General features: G+C 41.2%; 1 protein-coding gene across 1 annotated transcript in view; it reads right to left on the bottom strand.

Moving 5' to 3' along the window:
• Positions 1 to 17,941, bottom strand: part of ADAMTS12 (ADAM metallopeptidase with thrombospondin type 1 motif 12) — a 341,068-nt gene that overhangs the window by 149,082 nt on the left and 174,045 nt on the right. The window lies entirely within an intron of this gene.

The following is a 17,941-nucleotide window of genomic DNA, read 5'->3' as shown; positions in this document are numbered from 1 at the left end:
ATAAAGATGCAAGGCTATAAGTTTAAGTTATGTTTAATAATGTGTGAATACAATGTTCTTATCTATGTGACTGAAATGGAAAAAGAGATCAATTTAAATGAATATGATCCAAGATAAGTGAAATTGGAATATGACAGGGAGGTTCAAAAGTACTGTTTTGAAATAATTTTTACCTATTTCATTAAATAGGTCCCTCCTTATTAAAAACATAGTATAGTTAAGAATGGGAACTTTCTCTTTCTTCTCCTCCTCCTTCTCTAAACTACTCAGAACTTACTGAATGTAAGGCAGGGTACTAGGTTTTAAAATGCCAAGTTGTGGGACTTCCCTAGTGGTCCAGTGGTTAGGACTCCACTCTCCCAATGCAGGGGGCCTGGGTTCAATCCCTGGTCAGGGAACTAGATCCCACATGGCGCAACTAAAGCTCCTGCATGTGGCAACAAAGATCCTGAGTGCTGCAACTAAAACCCAGTGCAGCCAAATAAATAAATAAAAAAAATTGTTTTTAATGCCAAGTTGTTTGTCCTCATGAACATCTGAGGTGCATACTGCTATCCCTATCTTGCAAATGTGGAAACTGACGCTCAAAGTGGCTGGTTAAATAACTTCCCCAAAGTCACACAGCCCATAACATCAATGGAAGATCCAGGATTTTCTATGCTCTAAAATCAGGCATTTTCATATACACCACACTGTTTCCCACAGAGTAAACATGCATAAAACTGCAGAAATGTAAGCTGGAAAAGCTGCATGTGGTTCAGGATGTCCTACTCCAAGAAGGTATAAAAAGAACTGGAAAAGATCTAGCAAAGGACAATAAAACGCTCAAGGTGACTCATAAGTTGAAGTATGGAAAAGACTTAATATATGAGGATCATAGTTTGGAAGGCAAAACCCAGGAGAGGCTATAGAATCATGAAGAGAACTAGAATCATTTTCAAACCCCCAGAAGTTTGAGAAGCACCTCCTTGAAACTTGAAAGAGGTCTATTTAAAACCTAAATAAGAATAAAGTGCTACTTCACACACTGAGAAGCTTAACTCAAGTGGTGGGCAAGTCTAAAAGGTTTCAATGGGCTGAGAACAGCTTAGGGAGTTGACAAAAGATGAATTTACCAAAAGAGTAAATAAGAAAAGAAGCTTTGGCTGATGGAGAAGCAGAGTTTCAGTGTTCGAACATTTCTATCAGGAAGACAGCCACCACCTGCTACCTATTCTTCAATAGCCTCCTGGACCGCTGGCCAGGGCAGAACACGAGAGCAGAGTGGCAAACCTAACAACCCCTTCCTCATCTCTGACGATGGTCACCCAGCCTTAGCTTGAATACTTCTGGTGCTGGGGGCATGCACTGACTCACAGTTCTCTCCTGCACTGAGCTGGAACCTTGTCCCTGTAATTTTCACTTATCAGTCTGGTCCTGTTCTTCGGAGCCACCTGGAATAGCACCTCCTCCTGAGACTCTGCCTCAGACACAGAATTGGGACAACTAAAACCACATCCTCTCCTCTCCCCACAGTGCTCCCTGGATTGTAGAGCTGATTACACTGGTTTGGTATGTGACCCATCCTGGTTCCTCAGTTTTGCTCTCTATGTGAAGTTAGAACCCCCTACACTGAGTAATATTTACAAAAGAAATGAGACATGACCATAGGTCTAAATAAATTCAAATTCTATTATTGTGAGTTTTACTTGAAAACAACAAAGTTGTACTTTGATATGAGACTTTTGGAAAGTAATCCAGGATTGCATAAACCTTAAGGGGAAGTGCTGTGAAGACTTACAAATGAAGAAACAGTTAACCCCTCATCTGCAGTAGAACAACTTTCTATCTTCCTTCTCTACTTACTCTGCATGGATGAGTATGACTTCCCTAAGAAATCTCCAGAGAGGTGATTGGTGGTTTCTAATTCTGCACCCCTACCTACCTCCTGTCTCTCACCCTTTCATCTCTTTTTGAAGCTCATGGAAACATTTTTCAAACTACAACCTGTTTCCAAATCTCTCTGCACAAGCCAGGGAGCCAGCCACCCTGAGCCCAGGTGGGGCCTGTGTTTCTGGAAGAGGTATTAGCAGACTGGGCCAAGTAGAGGAATCCTACCAGCATGGGTGAGGTGCCATCTCCTTCTCTCAGTATCTTCCTGTCCTTGCCGTGTGGGGGCAGGTCTCCTCCAAGGTGCAAGGATGCTCAATGCTCTCCATGAGCTTACGTACCCAGGCAACTCAGTGCTCTCACAAAGCCCTTGGTCACACAGCCTCCTCCTCTCCCTTGGCCCTGCAGGCTCAGCATCCCTCCCCTGGGCGCTGGTCCCCTTGTATAGCTCTCAGCTCACTGCAGTTGGCAGAGACCATGCAATATGCAGCCTCTTCATTAAAGAGAACCCTGTGCTCCAGGCTGTGGCCCTGGGTCCCTGGCTGGCTGTGGTCCTCCCCCACATCGGGCCCTCCTGTGTCTGAGGTCAGGAGCTGGCAGGAGGCCAGCACAGGTAAGTTGCTGGTAGGATAAAGGTGATCTCTCTGTTTCTCCCAGTCCTTTCTTTCTTTTCTCACTTTTCCTTGTCTACTTGCCCTCCTCTATCTTTTATCTCCTCAATATTGAGAAGGAGAGTTTAAAGGAAAAGAAGAAATATATGTTTAAAACCCATTAGGTTATTTTCATTTTTCCAGCAAATAGGTGAGTCACTCAGGAAATGGTCTTATAGGAGGAAACATGGAAATGAGAGATGGGGTCCATCCGGTAAAGTCACATATATATTTAAAAGTTTTCAACCTACACCAAGCCCATGCTAGAGGCCAGATCCTGTGGTAAGCACTCTACACCCAAGATCTCATTCACTATACCAGCCAATTCATCACATAAGCCCTAATGTTATTACCATCGTACAGATGAGGAAACTGAGGCTCCAAGAGATTAAGTAATTTTCACAGAGTCACATAGTAAATGAAAGAGCCTAGATCTAGCCAAGTCTGTCTGATGACAGCAATGACAAACATTTATGGACCAAGCCCTATGTGCAAGCCCTACTCTACCCTCCTATGAATAGAAGCAAAGAAGTAAGTGACATGATCTTTGCACTTAGGCGACAGTCAATCTAATTATGGGTAAGATAACAAGAACATATGAAAATGTCATGATCAGTTTTCAAGTAATTCGCAAGGAGAAAGAGAGCAGTTCTATCACATACAGTGCCAGAGCTTTGCAGAAGTGGTGGGGTTTGAATTGGGCCCTGTCGGGACTGAGTTGGGACAGAGGATTGTGTACACCTAGGCTGAGTTTGCTGAGTCCTGAGGAAGTCATCCCAGACTTGGCTAAAAAATTTTTAAAAGTACAAGAATCCAGCCCTACACATTTATCTTCAAGGCCTAGTGACAAAACTGGGCAGTCCTTAGGGGTGGGTGAGGTGCCAACAGTTTTGGGAAGGTCCTATCTCCCCCATCTCCACTGCCCATCAAACACACACACATACTATCTTAGCTCAGGCTGCCATAACAAAATACCATCAACTGGATGACTTAACAGAATTTATTTTCTCATGGTCCTGGAAGCTGGACGATCAGGATGCCAATATGGTCAGGCTCTGGTGAGAGCTCCCATCCCAGCTTACAGACAAATGCTTTCCCATTGGGTGCATGTGGAGAGAGAGAGGGAGGGAGAAAGAGAGAGAGATCTCTTTCATTGTCTTCTCATATGGCCACCAATCCTATTGGATTAGGACCCCACCCTTATGATTTCATTTAGCCTTAATTACCTCCTAAAAGCTCTATGTCCACATATAGTCACACCAGGGTTTAGAGCTTCAACATGGGCAATTTGGGAGGACACAGTTCAGTCCATACCACACACACTCAGTTTAGAGATTCCTCTCCTGGACTGGAATAGCTTGTGAGCACTTCCCACACTGCTGTGATATCCTGCTGCTTGAGGAATGTCCAATGAGGCTTTAAGTACCTAAAGGGCCAGAGCTCCTTTAGCTTTGTATCCAGTGCCTAATACTGTGCTTGGCAAACAGTGGCATCCAATAAATGCTTGATGCATGGGTGAAGGAAATACTAAAGATGAATTGGAACAGACTTATGAATCACAAAGAAGAACTGCAAGAGTTGTTTACTTTTCTCCATGAGATGATTGTTTTAGTTAGAGGATTCTCCACACTGAGACTGGGAAGTATTTGTTTTAAGGGGAGAAATCTAGCCAAGTAGGCAGTGTAAGTACGGACGATTTCCAGTCCTGACAAAGGACTGACTTCCCTAAACCAGAAGCTAAGGAAGAGCAAGGATCTGCCCAGGGTCTGCTGAGATGTCCAAGACACCCTGAGCATTAGCACAGCAGAGGCCCTGGAGATTCCTGGGAAATACAAATAACTGAGTTTTTTTCCTTTCCCAAATGCTTTAGGCAGCTCTTCACAAAGCTTTCTTTCATTTAGAGCTTTCTCAGGTAGCAGAGCCTTTAACTGCCACCTCTCTATCTCAAGGTCACCTGCAGAGAGGAACAGACCAAGCCTTGATGCAGTTGCCTGGAGGAGGCTCGAGTGTCATCAAGGAAGCAAGGAAAGTGAACACAGAGCAGAAGACTATGGAAATTATAATTTCCTGTACTTAAAAGGGTGCCTTTTTTAGCATGTCAGTAGCTTCTAGAAGCTACTTCTTATGCTTAGGTAATTGTTCAAGGCTCTGCCTCCTACCCCAGCTCAACTCTTCCCTCATCTGGATTCTCTTCTGCTGCTTCAATCTCTGAGTTCCCACAGAGAAGGAGGATTTCTGACTAGCTTTTAGTGGTTTACCACTAATTGGAAATTGGCCATTAACTGTACCTACTGCCAGGTTTGAAATCCAGTTTCCCCAAGAAGATCCTCTCAAGTTGATGTTCTCCAGACCACATTCTATAGCTCCCAGATAAGAGAGACCTAGTACCCTTGCTCCCAACCTTCTTGCCACCAGCATGAGCATGAGTGAGTTTCCTGAGACACAACTCAGCAAGAAAACAAACACTAACAACCACCTCTGATGGAGTGCCTATCAAGAGCCTGGCCTGTGATGAACATTTTTTAGATCTGACATTTACTACAAGACTCCCTTCAGTACCCACAGGGATTGGTTCCAGGACCCCCTGCAGATGCCAATATCCAAGGATACTCAAGTCTTTTATACACAATGGCATCGTATTTGCATATAACCTAGGCATAACCTCCTGTATACTTTATCTTTTATTTTTGATAATGTATCCTCTTTATTGAACATTGGTTGAGCTCCTACTGTATCCACTAGGCATTATGATGACCCAGATATCCAAGCTTCCCTTAAAAACATGAAGATTGAAACGTACTATCACTAGTTATAGGCATAGCCCCTCCTCTTCCAAAAACAAACCAAATCAAAAGACACAAGTAACACTGTTTGTTAGAAATAAGAACACAAACCACTGAATCGCCAGAAAATAGCTCAAGCACTTTAAACTCAGCCTTTACACTCTCTACCACTTGAGTTATATTTTATCAAACCTCTGTAAGTTAATTCATATATTTTGGTGTCTTAATGACTCTAATCCAAATATGGTATTTTTGTAGTTCCATGTGTTATAGTGCATAATCACAGTGCTAGAAAACACATGAAAGAGAGTTAATAAATAGTATTAAGATTTTTTTTTTTTGTATTTGCTACATGCTGGGCAATGTTGTGAGTGCTTTATGTGTATTAATTCATTTAGTCTCCCTAAAAAGCCTATGAGGAAAGTACTACTATTGACTTCTCTTCTTAATAGATGAAGAAATTGAAGACGGCAAAGTTTAGGTAACTTAGCCAAAGTCACACTGCTAGAAAGTTAAGGCCCCAGGATGTGAAGAGTTTGTCTTCAGAGTCCATGTTCTTAAACTCTACACTATGCTACATCTGAATAACTGACGGAGACATGTTAATTGAACAACCTCTTGTGTACTTAAAATCATCTCTAGATTACCTGTAATACCAAATACAATGTAAGTGCTATGTAAATAGTTATAAATACAACATACATGCTATGGAAATAGTTGCCAGTGAGCAACAAATTCAAGTTTTGCTTTTGGGAATTTTCTGGAATTTTTTTGGAGTATTTTCGATCCAAGCTTGACTGCATCTGTAGTTGGCTGAACCCACAGATACAGAGGGCCAGCTGTATTTAATTCTCAACAACTATCTGAGGTAAGTCTTATTGTCAGTTTTAGTGAGAAAATTGAGATTCAAAGAGGTTACATTTATTCATGTTTGTTCAAAGTCTCATAGCCAGTAAACAGCAGGTGAGCTTTGGATGAGTCAGTCTGAATCTCATTTAGATTGGCAGCATGGAGATGGCAGTGAAATTTCCAGGCATCACTTGCCTGGAAAAAGGAAGAAGAATGTATTAAGTCTGATAGGACCTAGAAAGTTTGTCCAGGCCCACTGTTGACAACTAGTCACTCCCTGTGGGCCTGGCCTGAACCACTTCTGCACTGAACTACTTGCCAGTCCCATGATCTTGGACAAATGTTCTCATCACCACCTCCCCAACTCCACCACCATGTAATGAGGAAAATGAATTGAACTCCTACTTTTAAATGTTATCTTACTTATGGAACTCTGTCTTCAAACAAATGTTATGCAAAAAGCAAAGAAAATAAAGTGGCTGTGATCATTGGGATGTGGCAGATGACCCTGAGGGAAACTCCGCATGGCACAGCTTTAAGCCACCAGATGCCACCATCTCTCAGGGACCTTCACTGTCTGGTGTTGTCTGAGTTGAGCAACACACCTTTCCATCACCCATGCACAACTGCCAGCAGTTGGCTGCCATCACACACTTGCAACCAGATCCCCTTCTTGGCAGGACACCATGGCCTTTCCCAACAGAGCTGAATGTCAATGCTGGGGCCATGTCCTTTAGCAACAATGGCTGAGCTGCCAGAGGTTTGCCTCTCTTCAGACTGGTTTTGGGTCGATTTGAATAGTGTCAACCAATAAGCTTATTTTCATTAAAAAAAAGAAAAAGAAAAGAGAACGTTTACCTCATTCACTGGGGACTAAAAATATTTTTACACTTAGGTAATAGACTATCCATTTCTCAAAACTGGTCACTATTAAAGTGAAAGCAGCTGTCTTTAAAGATAAACAAGTGCAGTTATATGAATCTAAGTGTTAGTAACTAGTAGATGTCAAAAGCAAGAACCCCCCAGGTTTAGGAGTGTGGACATAAATATAAGCACCTAAACAAACAAAATGAAATATACTCTCCAAGGGCTGACTGGTCTTGCCTTACAAAGCCCTCACTTCATTCAGAACAAGCCAAAAAAAAAAAAAGGAAATGATGGACCATTTTGGAAATGTGAACCTTCCCAAAACAACATCATCAAATCCATTATAAGTAAAAGGGAGGCTTTAAGATCTCTCTGGAGAGTAAATCAGAATCAGAATTTATAAAACAATTTAATCCATTAGTATTTTATTTTAAATTGTCAACTTCATTTATTGCTAACATTTGGAATGACAAGGCATTCCCCTGATTGGAGATCTAATCCCACACACTTTCTTTCCGTCCCTCATCTTCTGATAGAAATGTACAGATGCATTTCTCACAATGAAGACCAGATGTGGAGGAAGCAGCTGGGGGCAGAAGGAAAACCAAGAAAAACTGAATAATCAACCAAGTGGATAATGAGTCCCAGAATGCTTAAATGTTGATGGAACTCTGGTGACACATGTTCCCCAGCTCCGTGACTGAGGGATTGGTGAATAACTCAGGGGCCTTCCCGCTTTGCCCAAGGCACCATGGAAGACTCCTGATAGGCTCTAAGTCCTCAGAGGTGAGCACTCCTTTTCTGAAGGAGATCAGTAAAGAGTTTACTCCCGCACAGTTACATTTTCATGTAAGGTATGGAATTCTACCAGCCTATAAAAACTAACTACATTGTGAATCTCCAAATGGCGAATTTGGTACTCTGTTTCCCAAGCTTTCTTGACCTTGCAACTGTCTTCAGAGCTCCTATTAATACCTAGAGTTCCATGACATGTTACTTGGAAAATACAGCTTTAAGGAAGACAAGCTCAGGAAGAAAGTTAGATTAAATGACTGCTAAAGCCTCTTTAGATTATAAAAATCTGTCGTTCTAAAATTATCTGCATGAAAATAAAGAAAAAAAATGTCTTGTCCAGGAGCTACAGAGTGAGAACAGAAACGCAGGTTGCTTCAAGTAGCTTATGCTTTCCTCTTAGGTCTTAATGAAGGTTTACATATTGATGGGCCAGAAAGACCTATTACATAAGTAGAGCCTCTGAGGCAGTGGGAGAGACTGGAGAAGGGTCTCTTGGAGAATGGAGTGCTCTTCCATCTGTGGGAATATGGGTGATGGACCAGCATGGGACCATCTTACCATTTACCTAGAGCTGGTCCTGAGCTTCAGCAGGATCTTCCAAAGAAAGGGCCACTCTGAAACTCTGTATTTAGCTCCCTATACTTTCTGGAAGTATTTTTTAAAGACTACTGAGCTCTCTAAACATAGTATGTGCTCCATAAATATGGTACAAACTACTTAACAGGCTTCTCTTAATGGTCACATGGACCTACAGCCAAGCGTTGACACAGAAGGAAAAATGAATCAGTGCTCTCCAAACAGATGTAGGCCATTCTAAGGTGGTGGGCAACATAAGGTGGGTACCCTCACAATGTCTCTTCTCCATCTGTTCCTTCTCTGTTGTTTGTATCAGGTCCTTAAAACTACCATATCAGATACTATATCATGCCTAAATACCACATCATGCCTAAGGCAACTCATGCCTGCCTTTATGATGCCTGTGTCATACTACCAGTTGCCCCAATATTTTTTTTCCCTCCTTGATTTTTCTGCTGGCACACAGCCTCCTAGAATAAAGACTAAATGTCCCAGCCTCCCTTGTGGCTAAATTCTGACCAAGGGGACACAAGGGGAAGTGCTACATGTAACTCACAGAACTTAAAGGGACGGCATGGCTTCTTCTTTTATCCTTCCTTCCTGCTGGTCTGAATCTGGATGGTCTGGACAAGGAAGTGGAAGCCAGATATCAAAGAAGATAGAACAACAGGATAGAAGACAGAGGACAGGAGTCTGAGTTCCTGATGATTGTGGAGCTGTATACCAGCCTAGGACATTTTATCTCCAAATTTCATAGATGTGAATGATAAATAAAAGTCCGTTTTTCAACTAGAATAAAAGAGGGCTGTTTTGTCTGTTTTGTTTGCTCCTTTATCCCCAGCACCTAGAATAGTTCTTTGGACTCAATAACAACAATATTTTAAATAAATACATCTTATATGGGGTTTTCTGTTACACATAAACATATCCTGAATGATATGATGACTTAACCCCCCCCACCCCGTATTTGTAAGCACTATCTCTTCTCATCCACAACCCTCAGGGGGTGCTGCTTTCATCACCAAGTGGTAGCATTTGATCCAACCCCTCAGCTCAGCAAGTTGATTAAATGTAAATACATAGTGGGTCCTCTTTCAGTACCTCCACTCTGTCATTAGCAGGAATAAGACTGATCCACCCAACAGCTTCCAGAAACATTATGTGCATAAAGGTTACCTGCTTACTCATTCTGGAGAAAACAAGCCCATGAGTCACATGTATGGTCTTCTTAAGAGATCTGAAGGTACCAAGGTTTTGTGGAACGGGGAAGAAAACACTATGCGTGTTTGAGAACCTCAGTTCACATGCACTTTTAAATGCCTCAAGAAAATTCTTGGTGATGCCTACTGGGTTGTTCATTTATTCACACTCTATCTACCAGCATCAAAGTCTCAGTGCATCTGTTGATAAGAAACCTAATAGCTACTTTTGCTGCCGCTACCTCCCCAGATCACACATAACTGCTTGATAGTTCACCAACTGGACTCAAGGGCTTAAATAGGTCTAAGCTCTTCCTGCACCCCCAGAGTCTCCAAGTAAAAAATGTTAACTTGGCAAGACAGCAGTAGTTAAACTGAAAGTCACGAGTAAAGAAATCTTTGAGCGCACTAATCAGAGAAAGAGATCACAGAGACCTTGAGTAACCATCTGTCCCATTTTTGAGCAGACAGCAACAGAACAATTCTAGCCTGATGAGATAATTGTTATTATATTTATATCTGGTCATATTTACATAAGTGTGGGCATATAACATACACACATATGGACGTATTTGCAGTTCTTTCCCTCTACTAATGCTTAATTTTATACCAATATAACCTCTTGCATAACAATTGATTACAATACTTATATTCATACAGATTTCAAAATGTTCTGTTTTTCTCCAAGTATGCTACATGGTCCTCTTTCATGCAGACCTGGGCTAAAAGAGGTACATTTCCTTATAATTCTCCTCTGAGGGATATTTTTTTATTGCTTGGTAAATTTGGTTTGGCTTCTAGTATTCCCCTTCACTGAGAATGACGCTTTTACAAAGTTTGGGCTTTATGAATGAGTCTTCCTCTAGCTCAGCTCTACTGATGCTTTGTCCTCAGGACCCAACTTGTGGACTTTCAAAATCCAGAGCTCAGAGCTCCAGGGAAGCTATTGTCTTCAGCATTTGGTTAACCTCAGTATCTGCATCCTCATTTTTTCCCTTCCTCCCTCCCTCCCTCTCTCCCTCTATCTTTCTTTCCCTCTGAGAACTTCTCTCACTTCCTGTCCACTCCACTATCTGCATTTAAAGAAAAGAACTACTTTTTTTTAAAGCTCTTTATCCAGAATTTCTAAGTTTCCCACAGTGGAGGTAGGGACTAAGCGTTTCTCATCTCCAATATTTTTGTGTCATTTTTCACGGTAAAATTCAGCCTCACCAGTGTATTTACTTTACAAAAATTCTTTAAAATAAGGAAATGTTATAGAGTTTCCCAGTGTGTTATAAGAATCTGTTTTCTTTCAATACTCTAAAAGCATTGAATATACAATTTTTTTTCTTAGTCCTCCGGGCATCACAGACCTGAGAAAGCAATTTAGGGCAAGGAGAAGTCAGGAGACACCAATTATAATCTTAGGGGACATTGTATCAGCTGCAACCATGGATCAATATGCTCTTGTGGCAAGTGACAAAAAGAGACCCTCTGCAGTTTGCTTTCTTCTAGTAAAGGTCAGATTATTTTTGTTGTATATCAAAGGCAAGGTTTTATCTATTACCTATTTCACCTATTATGAAATGAGCAAATAAAATGGATTTGCTGTTGTTAATTCTCTTAATTCAAAGCCCTGTGTTTCATTTAATTTTCTTCTGCCTGGGTGAGAATGCCATCTTGGACAGCATTGCCCTGAGAGGGAAACCTTTCTTTACAATGGAGAAATAGGTCAGTGTCTCAGTCATCTGTGTGACTCAAGACTCAGCCTAGAGCCTGGTGTCTTTTAATATGCAATAAATATTTGCTGAATGAGTATATGCATTCACTCACTTAATAATGATTTGTGCCGGTAGGGTGGTGTATAGAGCAGTAAACAAAACAGGAAATAATGGTATTCACATTCTAGTAAATCTAATCTGAATTTTATTATTCACTCATCAAATGTGAGCCCCTTCAGGCCTGACTTTGGGACAGTAACAAAGATGAGTACCACTCTTGAGAAGCGGCAAGTAGATAAACTACCCTAAGGGCTCATTTGAGATCCACAGGATTCATTAGCTTGTAAATGCTGAGCTGGTCTTAAATAGCTATCTGAAGACAAAGGCTACATCCAGGCTGACAGGCCTGATGACAGGTTCCAGAGTCACCCTGGCCTCCCTACACTGGGTGGGCCAGCCTGGGGAGAAGGCACTGGAGATGGACCATGTCAGTATCAGGCAAGCCCCCAAATCCCCTTTCATGTTGTCTCTCCTGCTTATTCTGGGGAGCAATGGCCATTTGAGTAGAGCTGACCCCTGAACAACAGAGGTTTGAACTGCACGAGTCCACTTATAAATGGATTCTTTTCAATAAATATAGTTCCTGTGTTTTCATTTTACAGCTCTTTAAATTCAGTGTAGGGAAAAGTTTGCGTTCAATTAGAGATCACATTATGTGGAATCAAAAGAACTAGGGTTTGAGTCCTGATTCTATCCAAGCTCTTTCAGCTTCCTGCCCTTGGGTGAGTCATTGAACAACTCCATTGTATAGATAGCAGTACATGGATTTTTGCACAGGGGTCAGAGCCCCCAGCTCCTGTGTTGTTCAAGGGTCAGTTGTATTTCAAATGCTGAAGGTGTCAACGGCCTGAAGAGGAGCAATGGTCTGGAAAGTTATAGAGGGAGTGTCCTGGGCCAAAAGAAAGTCACTCACCGAGAGGACTAGAGCTCATCCAGGCAGGGCCAGGGCCACAACCGAAGACACCCAAGGCCACCAGCTGATGGCCAGGGGCTGGTTCTGATGGGAGCCCTGAATACCACAAATACTGAACTCATCCTGCCCAAGCTTTCCTCGAGGCACCCTCACTCATTCAAGGGACATGTCATCCAACATCAAATGAGCCATCACCTGAACAGTCATTTGTTCCTTCTTCCCAGCCTCTCTGCTTTTCTCAGGACATTTACCCCTGAAGCGGTACTAACGACAAACATGCACACGTGTCAAAACTGGGCAAGTTCTGTTTCCTAAAGGAAATGCTATTCTGGAGTGAGGTGCTCTCCTCATTCTAAGGGACAAGGGAACCCACAAAATAACAAGGCATTCCCCCCTTCTGTTTTGAAAAGTGAAACGGTGGGTAATTTTTTCTTTTATCCACTCTATTGTATTTTCTGTATTACTTTCATAGTTAGAAAAATAAACTGTAAAAATGCAGTGAAGACCCTTTCTTTTTATTTTCTGCACCACAATTTTATAACAATAGCAATATTTTTCTGACTTTCTTCTCTAATTCTCTTGTTAATGTGTGTCCTTTTAACCGAGTAACCAAAGGCTATCCTCCCCAACCATCTAGAATGCTCCCCTAGCAACAGCAATCACATAACAATCACCTACGTAATTACTGAGAAGTATAAATCTACCCAATTTGTCTTACTCATTCACTTTCTGGCTCTCCAAGGGTAGAGAAACAGACCTGGGGGAAATGCAGAATTCAGGGAGAAAAAAAAGAAATATTCCCTCTAAGTAATAAGCCAGCCGTTCTTCTATGAAGGTACGTGGCTGATAAACAGCTTGGGAGCTATGAGCCAGCATTTCCATTAAGGAAGCAGAGATACATGAAGTATAAAGGGAGATCTTTAACTTGGCCGGATAAACACACTTCCTGGGGTGCAGTGGAAAGAACACCATGGTCCAGAGAAGCACAGGACAATACACAGCCACCAGCCACACGTGGTGATCGAGCACTTGAAATGTGCCAAGTCAAAACTGAAATGTGCTATAAACGTAAAATACACCCTGGATTCCAAAGAGTTGGTAGCCAAAAAAAGAATGTAAAATATCACATTAACAATTTACAGTTTACATTGATTATATGTTGAAGTAATAATATTTTGGATATGTTAGGCTAAGTAAATTACTAAAATGAATTTCACTTGTTTCTTTTCATTTCTCTCTCTCTCTCTTTTTTTTTTTTTCTTGGCTGCTAGGATATTGAGAAGTACATACGTTACTTGCATCTGTGGCTCCCATTACATTTTTATTGCATAGCAGTTGTTTAGAGCTCAAGGTACTTGGCTATTAATCCAGGGTCTCTTCATTACTGCTGTTTTGTCTAAAGTTTGACACACAAAATTGTTGTAAGGAACAAATAAATCAGAATGTTGGATGAGCGTCAAGTATAATACCTGCCATGTCCCGGAGTCACAGTGTTATTTTTTTTCCTCAATCCTATTTGCAATGAAAGATATGATGTTCATAATAGGTCCAGACTCTAGTCCCTCTCATTTTCAGTTAAGACTTATTTAATTCCACTGGTTGGGGAAAGCCATGACTCTAATCTCATCCTTGCCCTCACCTTGTAAAATAGTTACTCACTCACTAGAGCAAAGTGACAAGGAAGCAGCACCCAGAAGCAAATCATTTTTACCTATTGTTTTTCCATAGTCTTTTTTCAGGAGAGAGAGAGATTCTAACACTGAGATTTATTTTAAAAACTAACTTAAAAACTAACTTCCGGTCCATCGACAGATGACTAGAGAAACAAAATGCAGTATATGCATACGATGGAATATTACTCAGCCTTAGAAACGCAGGGTATTCTGACATATGGTCCGAAAGGGATCAAACCTGAGTATGTTATGCTGAGTGAAACAGCCAGTCAACGAGGGAACAAATATTGTATGATTCCTCTTACTACTACTAGAGCAGTTCGATTCGTAGAGACAGATAACAGAATGGTGGTTGCCAAGGACTGGCAGGGGAGGGAAATTACGAGGAGTTATTGTTTGATTGGTACAGAGTTTCAGTTTGGGAAGATGAAAAAACTTTGAGAGATCGATAGATAGTGGTGATGGTTGCACGACAATGTCTGAATGTACTCAAGGCCACTGAAATGTACGCTTAAAGTAGTTAAAGTGGTACATTTTCTGTTACCTAAATTTTACCACAATGTAAAAAATAAACCAAAAAAAAAGTAACTTCCAAGGTAGATGGTGAGTGTTGACATGGAGTCAGACCCACCCAATCTCCTGCATTTTCTATTGTGACATCAGTAACTCCCACAGTGACCTTTAGGTTCTAAGAAACTCAATCACTCATCACTGTTTCACAATCACTCAAGTGTGCTTGTTAAGGCATTAACATCTCAACATGTGGGCTTATCAAAGTAAATCTTTTCTAAATGAGCTTTAATGAACATTTTAGCTAGCCAGAAATTCTACTTTCCAAAACAGTCCAGTGAAATGAGATTTGACAATAACGTAAACTATAAATTCTTTCCCTGGACCTTTCCTGGACCTTTGACTGCAGCCTGGTAGGTCCTGCCCTGTGTGACTTTCTCCCCTGTCCTGGGGCTATAATCATCTATCAACACTGATAAGCCAGTCTTGGCTTAGGCTACTTACCTGCCTCTTAAGGCTATTAGAGTTTCCTAGGCAGCTCTTTTGGGTTTTTTTTTTTTAATTTTATTTATTTATTTATTTATGGCTGAATTGTGTCTTTGTTGCTGTGCGCAGGCTTTCTCTAGTTGTGGTGAGCATGGGCTACTCTTTGCTGCGGTGCATGGGCGTCTCATTGTGGTGGCTTCTCTTGTCGTAGAACATGGGCTTTACGCATGTGGGCTTCAGTAGTTGCAGCATGCAGGCTCAGTAGTTGTGGCACACAGGCTTAGTTGCCCCACGGCATGTGGGATCTTCCCGGACCAAGGATCGAAGCAGTGTCCCCTGCATTGGATTCTTAACCACTGTTCCACCAGGGAAGGCCGCTATTTTTTGGTTTAATGTCGTCAGCCTGAGATATTGTCCTCTGCATGTCTACCTGCCTTTTTGGACTATGCATTTCAAGCATCTAAATCTAGCTCTCTAATCCTCCACCTAAATCCTTGTTTGTTTGTCCCCAAGAGAGAATTCTCTTATTACACGTCCACTCCATATAACTCCTCTCTGAGATGTCACTTTGGGCCTCTCGGCTTTTGAGATAAGAGATCTGGAATTTTCTCAAAAATGGGACAGTAAATTCAACATACTTCAACCATGATAGTTCATTAGGCATAAGGTATTGTACATGTGTTCAGAACTCACGAGGCTGGCACTAGTCTCTCTGGGGAAAGATAATGTAGAAACTACAGTTCATAACCTCAAGAGATTCTCTCATTTATTGTGGAAGGAAAAAAATCATCAGCAAGAAAGATAATTATACACACAGCAAATGCTTCAGTGTCAGTAAGAATGATGATAGGAGTTTAGAGGGAAAAGAGTTCAAAGAAAGCTGGATTCAATGAGCACCTGCTATTCTCCAATCACCATGCCCGGCCCCGAAATCACAGAGATGAATGCAATCAACTTCACTTCCGCTGAGGCACTCTCTGTCTAGTTAGCAGATGGAACAGCCTTACTGCGTTAGGTAAGGTGGTGGGTAGGTCTGTCGAGGTGGGCCGCATGTAAGTAGACAGAGGAGATGGAGGAGTAGAGGGAGTAAGTAGGATGAACAAAGGGGCAGAGAGAAGGATGCATCTTGCCACCTTTCAAGAATTCAGAATGGCCTGGATGTTTCCAACCTGCCTCATCCTCAACTACTTTCATTTGTCCGGTGATTAGGGAACATTAGCTCTACTTTTTGTTATGCTTTGCTTATTAAATTGAGCTTGTATTTCTGAACCTTCCCAAACAGGGATGGTGGGAGGAATCCAGAGATCCTGCGAAAGGGCTGCAGATGGAAGCTGGGCAGGGGTTCTAATTTTGCTGCAAAGGCTCCACAAAGTGGACATTTCCCACATCCGTAACTGAGTGGTAACCCGTCATGGTTCCCAGCACATGAATATGAAAAGTGAACACTGCCAACCAGATAAGCTGAAAGAATTTAAAGGGAAGGAGTGAAATGTGTTTTTCCCAATAACAGCACGGACCTTCACACAATCATAGTTGCTTTTCTTAACAACCTGGGAGTAGGAGAGGGGTATTCCTAACCCCGTTTTCCAGATAGGCCAATTGTATTTTTAAAAGCTTGAATTAAAATCATAGACGCATAGATCAATGCAACAGAATAGAGAACCCAGAAACAGACCCACATGAAGAAGCCTAACTGATTTTTGACAAAGGTGCAAAGCAATTCGATGGAGGAGATGCTGGAGCAATAGGACATCCACAGGCAAAACAAACAAACAAATCCTGACTTAAGCCTTACTTCTTATACAAAAATTACTTCAAAATGTATGGACATGTGGACTTAATCATAAAATGTAAAACTACAATATTATTAGAAAAATAGGAGAAAATCTTTGGGCTCCAGGACTAGACAGAGAGTTCTTAGACCATCCTTAAAAGAAAAAGTTAATAAATTGGATCCCATCAAAATTTAAAATTTTGCCCTACAAAAGCCAATGTGAAATGCAGAGCTTCACTTTGGGGTGATGAAAATGTTCTACAGTTGACTGTGATGCTGGTTGAATCCCTCTGTGCATATAATAAAAGCCATCAAATTGTACACTTTAAATGGATAAATTATATTTATGTGGATTATGTCTCAACAAAGCTGTTATTTTTTTTGTAAAGCCTATGTGAAGAGGAGAAAAGACAAGCTACAGGCTGGAAGGAAATATCTGCAAACACATATCTAACAAAAAACTAGTATCAAGAACATATAAAGAATTTTCAAAACTCAATAGTAACCAAGAAAAAGAAAACCAAAAATCAAATTTAAAATGAGGAAAAGTCAAGAACAAATATTTCACTGAAGAAAATATGTAGATGTCCATAAAGCACATGAAGTTCAACATCACTATCTATCAGAAGATGCAAATTAAAACCACAATATCACTACCTATCTATCAGAACGGCTAAAGTTAAAAATAGGGACAATGTCACTCTTATGGTATTAGACGTGGAGCAGCTCCATCACCCATACTCTGCTGGTGGCAAAGTGAATTGATGAAGCCACTCTGGAAAGCAGTTTGACAGTTTCTTATAAAACTATGCATGCAAGTAACACACAAGCCATCAATTGTATTCTTGGGCATTTATCCTGGAGAAATGATGACTTACGTTCACCCAAATCCCAATAACTAGATACAGGCCAGTTGACTTCCACAGGTGAATGGTTGAGCAAATTATGGTGCATATAGACCATGGAATACTACTCAGCAATAAAAAGGAACAAACTATTGATACACACACAACTTGGATGGATGTCTAGGGAATTATGCGGAGTCAAAAAAGCCAACCCCAAAAGGTTACATAGTGTATGATTCCATTTACATAACATTTTGAAATGAAAACATTTTAGAAAAAAATTTTAAACCAGATGAGTGGTTGCCAGATTTTATTAATGAGGGACGGGGAGTATGGGAGGGAAGTGGGTGTAGTTATAAAAGCACAGCATGTGGGATCCTCCTGGGGAT

The sequence above is a fragment of the Hippopotamus amphibius genome, chromosome 15, assembly GCF_030028045.1.
Source record: "Hippopotamus amphibius kiboko isolate mHipAmp2 chromosome 15, mHipAmp2.hap2, whole genome shotgun sequence".
Lineage (NCBI taxonomy): Eukaryota > Metazoa > Chordata > Mammalia > Artiodactyla > Hippopotamidae > Hippopotamus > Hippopotamus amphibius.
This window is presented reverse-complemented; position numbering and strand designations above follow the sequence as displayed.